Below are 9,796 nucleotides of genomic sequence, written 5' to 3' on the forward strand. Positions count from 1 at the left end.
GGGCCTCCCGTCGGGTAGGCCGTTCGCCGGGTGCAAGTCTTTCGATTTGATGCCACTTCGGCGACTTGCGCGTCGATGGGGATGAAATGATTATGATTAGGACAACACAACACCCAGTCCCTGGGCGGAGAAAATCTCCGACCCAGGAGGGAATCGAACCCGGGCCCTTAGGATTGACATTCTGTCCCGCTGACCTCTCAGCTACCGGGGGCGGACAAGGGCACTGATTATTTGCATGTCGCCAATTTTTCCTTTTAGTGATATCATACTTAGCAGCTCTTCTTTCGTCGACGAATCTTTAAAGACCATCCAAATAAAAATAAGTAATTTGCGGTAACACTGATATCTGTTTACTCGTCAAGCTGTAGCAAAAAAGCAACACAATGGACGATATCTCTTTGTAGTTGTTCGTGTATGTTTTCACTCATCATTTCGATATAGCACACCACAGTATTTCGAGACAGCTGTAAACCATGAATAGCTTTTTAATTCCATTTTTAGATTTAAAATTCACGATCAACGAATCTGACACTGCTTTGATAACTTCCTTGATGTGCTTCCATAAACGTCTGTGCACCTGCACCAAATGTGAGCAAGTCCGTAACTTAAGTGCAGTTTGTGTGTGTATTATTACGGTTGTCTCACCAAGTGCTCAAAATGTTGACCTTGAGCATTGATACACGCTATAAAGTGATTCAGGAGAAACAATACTGCACTTTGAATTTCATCTGTTGTCACCAACACCGCAGACCTATGTGATAAGGCGTTTCATGCCTTTGGGAGTCGTCAGTGCTTCCTAATAGATCTCTTGTTTTGATTTTTGCCACAGATAAAAGTATAGTCGTGTTAAGTTTGGCGAGTGTGCAGATCATTTTGCATTTCCTGAACGACGTTACAGTGCTTTCCAAATGTTTTCTTAACGGGGTCTGTCATTACACGTGTGGAATGGGAGGGACATCCATCATGTTGGTACCACACTGATTGCCATATGTTAAGTGGATGTTTTCCAATAACTTCGGCAACAGAATATCTTAAAAACTCGAGATACTTGAGTGTATTTAGATCCCAATAAATAAAACGGAAGCAATGATGCGGGTCTTGGAGTTTTGAAAAACACGCACCAAACGTTGATAGACCAAGAGCGTTGTTTTTATCCACTTTTTGAGTCAGCGTGAGTCAGTAGATGATTAGCGCATACTGCGAAGGTGGACTTGCCCATGGTTTGTAAACGATGCTTCTTCCAGAAACAAAATTTTCCATAGATATGGTGCATCACTTTGCACTTTCCGTTGATAACATTTGGAGAACTGTAACCAATCTTGGAAGTCATTGCTATGAATCTTTGGATACAGCGAAATGTGAAGGAGATATTTGCACAGTTCGAATCGCACCTGACGCACTCCATTCAGAACAGGATACGACTCGAACATGCACCACTTTTCTTCCACGTGACTTTGCACCTCCCTGAAATGCCATAGTGCATCCACGACGAGCGTAGCCGGGAAGTATAAACTGCAGCTCGAAGATTCCTATGTTCCAAACTCCGAGACCCGCATGGTTAACTGTCAGTACTCCCACATTGATGTCCGAGTGAGGGAAACGATATCCATCGGTGGAATGGCGAATAAGCCATTCGCACGCTGCTTCAATGACAAAGTTCATATAAACTGTGCTGGAGACGATCGAAAGAAGAATACCGAGGAGTTCATGTGGATCAACGTTAATTACTTCACGCAGGATGGGTATGGAACGTTAATCTTATAGTGGCCTTTCTGTGCGAAAGCGCCGTTGTCCTTCGAGTTAATCTGTTTACGCTACAATACCCGTACAAGTAAACAACGGGCTGCTCGCGCAGCGCCGCATAGACCCCTGCGCGTGTCCACCTCGCAGAACGTCAGAGAGCGACTTGATGAAATATTTATTGCATGATTCGGCTTGGAGGGGGCTGAAACATAGGGGGATGTCTTCGAATTGTCGTTTCTGCAGTAGAAAGGTAGCTGGATAAGAAAAGGACATCAATGCAGACGCAAAGTGCGTGGCAAGATTTTCAGCAAGAACCGACACATCGCTACAGTGACCACCCTGAAGAACAAGAACCAGGACAGTTGTTGCTAGCTTGCGCTTGGCCCACACCTGGCTATACGTTCCCAAGAAGAAGACGTATTGCTCGCACCATTTCTGCTTTTAATTAGACAGCGACCCTTACCATGAAGTTGCTTAAAAGTGATAAGGTTGATGTGCAAAGGATAGACAGGCAACTGCCCCTTGGCACGCATGGGGAGCTATCAGCTCAGGTGTCAACAGGATTAATAGAATGTTGTCAGGGGGTCAACGAAAGGGGTACATAATAACAGAATGGCTACAGTGTTGGCTTTGAAGCGAAAATAAGAGCCTACACAAGTTTGGTGCTGAGGTGATGCTTAACACTGCATGCAGCGGCGACCATTGATGGTGTTCTTCCTCAATTGGTCCACACTTCAGAAAAATTTGGAAAATTAAGGCAAAACTCAGAAGAGGACCACACATTACTTCACTTAAAAGTTGGTGAATGAAAGTGTATTATAAGAAAGGGAGGCAGAACCAAGGGAGTAGCTACATCAAAATCAAAACTGCCACCATGACAAAGAGAACAAGAGAAGTTAGCATAGTCACAGATGAGAGATTGCAGCACAGGAGGGGAAATAGGTACTGCAATAGTATAGGGATCGTGCAAGTCACGCACATACTCTCTAAGGCGTCATGAGCCCCGTGAGGGCTATTTACGACCACAACTTCCCCCACTGTTATGGCTTCCTTAGTTGGTCAGAAAAGCCACAGTTAAAATATTTGCAGTCGGGAACACAATATCGAAATTTTGTAGTAATTTTTGCTAGTAAGAGACTAAGCACAGAACATCTAATAGAGATTTGTTTCAAGATTGTAAATTCCCTAAAAGGAAAACCTCTGCAAAGGCTACTCTTAAGCAACAATTAGATGGAAAGGAAGCAGATTTGGCATTGTACACTGCCATGAGGTGATTGAGTCTAAGCAAGTTTTTGCAAAGAATTGAAGATCTGTTGGATGAAATAATAAAATTTCGAGAAGAGTGAGGAGATGATTATCAGCAACTGAGTGATTTAGACTGGCAATGTGGCAGATTTTACCACAAAATGGAGCACATTAAACCTGGAATTATAAGGCAGGAATAGAACAGTTGCAGAAATGATGAGTTCAATTGTAGCAGTCCAAATTCAAACAGCGCCTATAATAGTTGGCTCAAGAAGGAAGAATATTTTACCTACAATTTCATGCCTGACAAATACTCAGCAGAAATTAAGGAGTGGTATTTGATTTGAAAAATGTTGTGAAGCTGGTGGAATTCATTAGTTATACGTTTAATAATTCCATTGATCATAGTAGTATCTATGAGATAGCTAAAAATTTTCAGATACATTTCAAATGGAGCCCATGATATTGCAAAACGAAATTATAAATCTGAACTGTGATAGATTTCTAAAAGCAGGGTAACGCTTTGGTCTAGTTTTCTGGGCAGTAGTTTTAAATGAGAAATATACAAATTTGAAGAAATATGTTGAACAACTGCATTCGAGTGATTTAGACTGGCGTGAATCAACGTTTATCTACTTAAAACAGAGAAACAATATTCACCGTTTTTGCTTGACAGATGCTCATATATTGGATTCTTTAAGGTTAGCAATTTCCAGTTACAAACCTGAGTTTGGTGATTTAGCGGAAGATGCTCAGATGTCGTGCTCACACTAATATGAATAAGTAGTTAGTAATAATAATTTTCAAATTTATGTTTTCCCTCTTAATAAAATAAAAAATGCTACATCACTGTATACTGAGCTATAGTATTTCACTTAAAGTTTGAAGAAGTATGTAAGTAGTATATCATACAGGATTTTGTCAGTAAACAGTAGATCATGGCTATAATCAAGATGACCACCTCTGATCTAGAGTATCTCACCTCAAATCACCAACCATAAAGAAGTGATATGGATTTGTGATGTGCATTTGTTAAATTGTAATAATAAAGCAAAATTAGATAATCACATAAATAATCATGTAATTAATAATCTAGTAAAAGTAGAACTGCCCAAAAAGGTGAATAATCAGAATTTAAAAATTGTAAGTATACACAATAAGTTCCTTTTGTTATTTATGCTGATTTTGAATATTTGTTCTTAAAAATGGATAACTCTTTAAAAAAAATCAGAAAATTATAAAAATATATAAATTAATTAAAAAATATCCAGTATTAACAGATAATAATTATTATATTGGGTTATACAAAGAAACATTAAAAGATAGATATAGATTTATCAACAAAAACATAAATACAACAGCATTAAAATTATATGACTGATGTTATACTATGAAATACCAAAAACATGGACCAAGTGGTTTTTATTATTATATTAAACATAAAAATGGTCACTACAAAGAACAAGTTATATACAAAGCACCAAATTCAAATAAAAAGCTCGTTGAATGTATGCAAAGAGAAGTTCAAAAAAATTGATAAAATTTATTCTGAAACTGAAGAAATGGAACCACTAACGAGTGATGAACAATCTAGGCCACTAGGCACAATTAGCCTAAAATTTGTTCTTTATGTGAAAAAACTTTATACAAAAGAATAAAAAGTTCGTTGTCAGATTCAATTATAACACAATTGTGATATGATTTTTATGACTGATAAAGGAATAAGAGGTGGTATAAACCAATGTTGGAAAAGATGTGTTAAAGCAAATAAATATTAATGAAACATTTTGAAAAAATATGATAGTGAACTATTTAGCATATTTAGATGCAAATAATTTATATGGTTATGGCATGAGACAATATTTGCCATATGGTCGTTTTAAATGGGATGAACCAAAAAATTTCTATTCTAAAAATAAATTAGTAAAATGTTGATCTCTCCTAAAACAGTTATATATTCGAAGTAGATTTACAATATCCAAAACTTCATATGATTTACATAAATACTGACCATTAGCACCCAAAAATAGAATAATCTGAGGAGCTAATGAAAAAATGATTAACCATAATTTTAGATAGTAAATATAATTATTTGGTTCATTATAGGAATCTTAAACACTGGATTTTTAAAATTTAAACAATGTGTTTGGTTAAAAAGCATGCATATTTAAATTCAGAAATGAGATGGAAAGCAAAAAGAAAATAGATTTTGAAAAAGGTTTCTACAAATTGATGAATAATGTTGTATTGAGAAACACCATGAAAATATAGTAAACAGACTATATTTACAAATGGTCTCAAATGGTGAAAAATATAATAAATTAATAGCTAAGCCATATTTTAAAAATACAACAGTTTTTAATAATAATTTAGTTGCTATCTATATGAATGAAACCAAAGCTTTGTTTGGTAATAAACGTCTTTACATTGGAATGGTTATACTTGTTTTATTAAAAGAATTTGTGTGTCTTTCGTTATAAAGTTGTCAAACAAAAATATAAAGAAAATATTGATACTGATAGTTGTATCTATAATATAAAAACTCAAGATCTTTCTGAAGATTTGAAATCAATGATTCATTTTTGAGGTACAAGCAAATATTTAGAAAATAATTGTATTATTTACCTAAAATTAATACAGATGGATTAGGAAAAGTGAAAGATATATGTAATGGAAATATATTAGAAGAATTTTGCAGTTTAAGAGTAATAATTACGCACATAAAGTGGATGACAGGGGAAAGTAAAAATTAAAAGAAGTAAAAAAAGGTCGTGTTAAGAATAAAATATGTTTACAAGAGTATGAAGATGGTTTATTAAGCATTAAAGAACAATATAGAACTATTAATTCAAAACAAAGCTTTGAACATAAAACTTTTCTATTGAAATTAATAATAAATTTTTGTGTCCTCATGATAATAAAAGATATGTTTTATGAAATGAAATAGATACATTACTGTGTGATCGTCATGAAATTTGTAACTAATTAGATTTAAAATGTTTAAATTTTTATAAAATTCACATCTAATATAGTACTGTTTTTAATTAAAAAATATATGAGTTATATGTTCTTTGATTCAAAAGCCATATGCCCAACAATCATAAACATCTTTTAAACACATAATAGTAACAAAATTTGGAAAAGGTGTTTTAAAATAGTACTCAGTATGAAATCTGTATGTGAAAATTTTCAGTTTCATAGATTTATCACAAAAAGTTGTGATATTTCTCTCAAAATATATTTTATGTTATAATTTTCTAACTTTCTAAAATGTTAAAAAGACTCATTTATATATTTGTCGTATTTTAATTTTTGTTATATTCTAGAACTAATCTTTATGTTTATTTCAATATTTGTCTTTAGTTGGTGGACCTCATAAAAAAATTTAAATCTTTAGATTATTGATAATGTATACACTGCTTGGAATTTATGTCAGCTAAAGAAGGCTCATCAGTTTCTATGTTTTCCAATGATAATGATATTCTTGAATGTTCATCACATAGCATTTGTTTTAGATTTTTTATAGTAATATCTGGAAATAATTTAATTTTTCTATATATTTCTTATGATATTCATATAAACAAGGTCTACTCATTGTTCTATAACCATCTTTTGTCTATTTCTGTGAATTAAAGTTATCAATTGATTTGTCAGTCTTGCAGCTTTTCCAAATCATATATCAAACGTCTTCCATTTATTGAGAACAGTTAAAAATTTATGATTAACTGACTTTCAATCATTTTCATTCTCATTTAAAATTGATGAGTTTTCTGATTTTTAATTTTTTTTAATGTTTGGTTGCAATATATAATTTTTATGATAATAAAATACGAAAATATAAATAACTTAAAGAACAATTAAGACATTATTTACCAATGTAAATGGAAGATACTGAATTTACAAAATATTTTTAAAAAATAAGAGATATATCACCAAATTTAGGTGCGGAAAATCTTGCTAAGGAATTAAAAATTAAGCATTTTGGAGGTGTAGCTATGACTGATAAATCACCTAATAATTTTAAAAAATTTGAATATAGTATGACTGATTCAGATATTGCTGATAATGTTGGTTTGCATATTATTTGTTAATATAAAATAAATAATAAAAATGTTTTTGATTTATTTTGACGAAATATACCAAATTCTTATTATTTGGGGAAAAGAAGGTTTATATTATAATGGTGAAATAATATAAAATTTTGGTGAATTCATGTGTGGTCATTTGGGATTACTTGTGTTCTGTGTTTAGTCTCTTACTAGCCAGTAATTGTTGATGAATTATGCAGGGGTAGCTAAGAAGTCAGGAAAGTCTTCGACTTTGTGACAAAAAGCAATAAAACCATTGGGAATACCTGTCATTGCAGGATCCCCCAGTTTGTACAAAGCTAGCTTAACTGTGCTAGCACATGCTTTGACTTCCATGAATATATCAAGGCCACAAATTTTTCCTTTTAATGATATACTTAGCAGCTCTTCTTCCATAAACGAATCTTTAAAGACCATCCAAATAAAAATAAGTAATTTACGGTAACACTGATGTCTGTTTACTTGTCAAGCTGTAGCAAAAAAGCAACACAATGGACTATATCTCTTTGTAGTTGTTCGTTTATGTTTTCACTCATCATTTCAATATGGGACACCACAGTATTTTGAGACAGCTGTAAACCATAAATAGCTTTTTAATTCCATTTTTAGATTTTAAATTCACGACCAACGAATCTGACACTGCTTTGATAACTTCCTTTGTGTTCTCCACTGGAAATGGGTTGAACTTTAGTGCAATTCTGCAACTTATCTGGAATGCCTTACTTTGCTCAATAGGCCGAGAAAACCTGTTTTCTTGGTCTGTTAGTAGTGATTTCAATGCTTGCAATTTACTCTTCGTTATTTCGGTGTTAGGTGAAAAGTCTGTCTGTTATTTACTATGAATTGTGTTAAAATGTCGTTCTAAATTTCCTTCTTCGGTATTGCCATGGATGTGATTGCATATTGAGCAGCAACCGTTTTCTTTCACCATAGTATAGTAGTCCAGTTCCCATTCTTGGGGAAAGCAACACGTTTTCGATTTCTTTGGAGCACATTTTTCAAGGATCTACAAAAATAAAATTAAAATGTCACTAACATAATTCACATAATAATAAAAGCAGAGATGTCCTGCCAGTAAACTGTGTTACATTTATTGTCGAGATGATGGCAAAAAGTGAGTGAGTGAACATTATTTCTATGTTTTTATTTATTATGCTTTTGGTCAAATGGAATGATTTTGTACACTGAGAGGATTTCAGACAGAGTAATGTATCTTCTCTCTCGCACTTTGTCGCTGTCACCTCCACGTTCTGCTTATTTTAAGCACAAGATTGTATTTCCCAATATCCGAGACTTGTACATTTTCTTGATTGTTTACCTACATAATCATCTGAAGAGCAGTCTGGCTGTTGGTAATTGGCGCAGTATTATGAAGCGGAAACTTTTCATTGTTGTGGCCAGTGGAAAAGTATTGCAGCTGCAGTTGTCATCTACATCAATAGCCTACGGCATTGTGACTATTTCCAGAATGAGATTTTCACTCTGCAGCGGAGTGTGCGCTGATATGAAACTTCCTGGCAGATTAAAACTGTGTGCCCGACCGAGACTCGAACTCGGGACCTTTGCCTTTCGCGGGCAAGTGCTCTACCAACTGAGCTACCGAAGCACGACTCACGCCCGGTACTCACAGCTTTACTTCTGCCAGTACCTCGTCTCCTACCTTCCAAACTTTACAGAAGCTCTCCTGCGAACCTTGCAGAACTAGCACTCCTGAAAGAAAGGATATTGCGGAGACATGGCTTAGCCACAGCCTGGGGGATGTTTCCAGAATGAGATTTTCACTCTGCAGCGGAGTGTGCGCTGATATGAAACTTCCTGGCAGATTAAAACTGTGTGCCCGACCGAGACTCGAACTCGGGACCTTTGCCTTTCGCGGGCAAGTGCTCTACCAACTGAGCTACCGAAGCACGACTCACGCCCGGTACTCACAGCTTTACTTCTGCCAGTACCTCGTCTCCTACCTTCCAAACTTTACAGAAGCTCTCCTGCGAACCTTGCAGAACTAGCACTCCTGAAAGAAAGGATATTGCGGAGACATGGCTTAGCCACAGCCTGGGGGATGTTTCCAGAATGAGATTTTCACTCTGCAGCGGAGTGTGCGCTGATATGAAACTTCCTGGCAGATTAAAACTGTGTGCCCGACCGAGACTCGAACTCGGGACCTTTGCCTTTCGCGGGCAAGTGCTCTACCAACTGAGCTACCGGGCGTGAGTCGTGCTTCGGTAGCTCAGTTGGTAGAGCACTTGCCCGCGAAAGGCAAAGGTCCCGAGTTCGAGTCTCGGTCGGGCACACAGTTTTAATCTGCCAGGAAGTTTCATATCAGCGCACACTCCGCTGCAGAGTGAAAATCTCATTCTGGAAACATCCCCCAGGCTGTGGCTAAGCCATGTCTCCGCAATATCCTTTCTTTCAGGAGTGCTAGTTCTGCAAGGTTCGCAGGAGAGCTTCTGTAAAGTTTGGAAGGTAGGAGACGAGGTACTGGCAGAAGTAAAGCTGTGAGTACCGGGCGTGAGTCGTGCTTCGGTAGCTCAGTTGGTAGAGCACTTGCCCGCGAAAGGCAAAGGTCCCGAGTTCGAGTCTCGGTCGGGCACACAGTTTTAATCTGCCAGGAAGTTTCATATCAGCGCACACTCCGCTGCAGAGTGAAAATCTCATTCTGGAAACATCCCCCAGGCTGTGGCTAAGCCATGTCTCCGCAATATCCTTTCTTTCAGGAGTGC

The 9,796-nt window shown here is 36.2% G+C and overlaps 1 non-coding gene across 1 annotated transcript; it reads right to left on the reverse strand.

The window, feature by feature from the left end:
- Positions 1 to 9,209: 9,209 nt before the first annotated feature.
- Positions 9,210 to 9,283, reverse strand: Trnas-cga (transfer RNA serine (anticodon CGA)). The gene has a single exon. It is a non-coding gene; the product is annotated as a tRNA-Ser (tRNA).
- Between the last annotated feature and the right edge of the window lie 513 nt (positions 9,284 to 9,796).

This window comes from Schistocerca cancellata, chromosome 4 (assembly GCF_023864275.1).
Source record: "Schistocerca cancellata isolate TAMUIC-IGC-003103 chromosome 4, iqSchCanc2.1, whole genome shotgun sequence".
In the NCBI taxonomy this organism is placed as follows: Eukaryota; Metazoa; Arthropoda; class Insecta; order Orthoptera; family Acrididae; genus Schistocerca; species Schistocerca cancellata.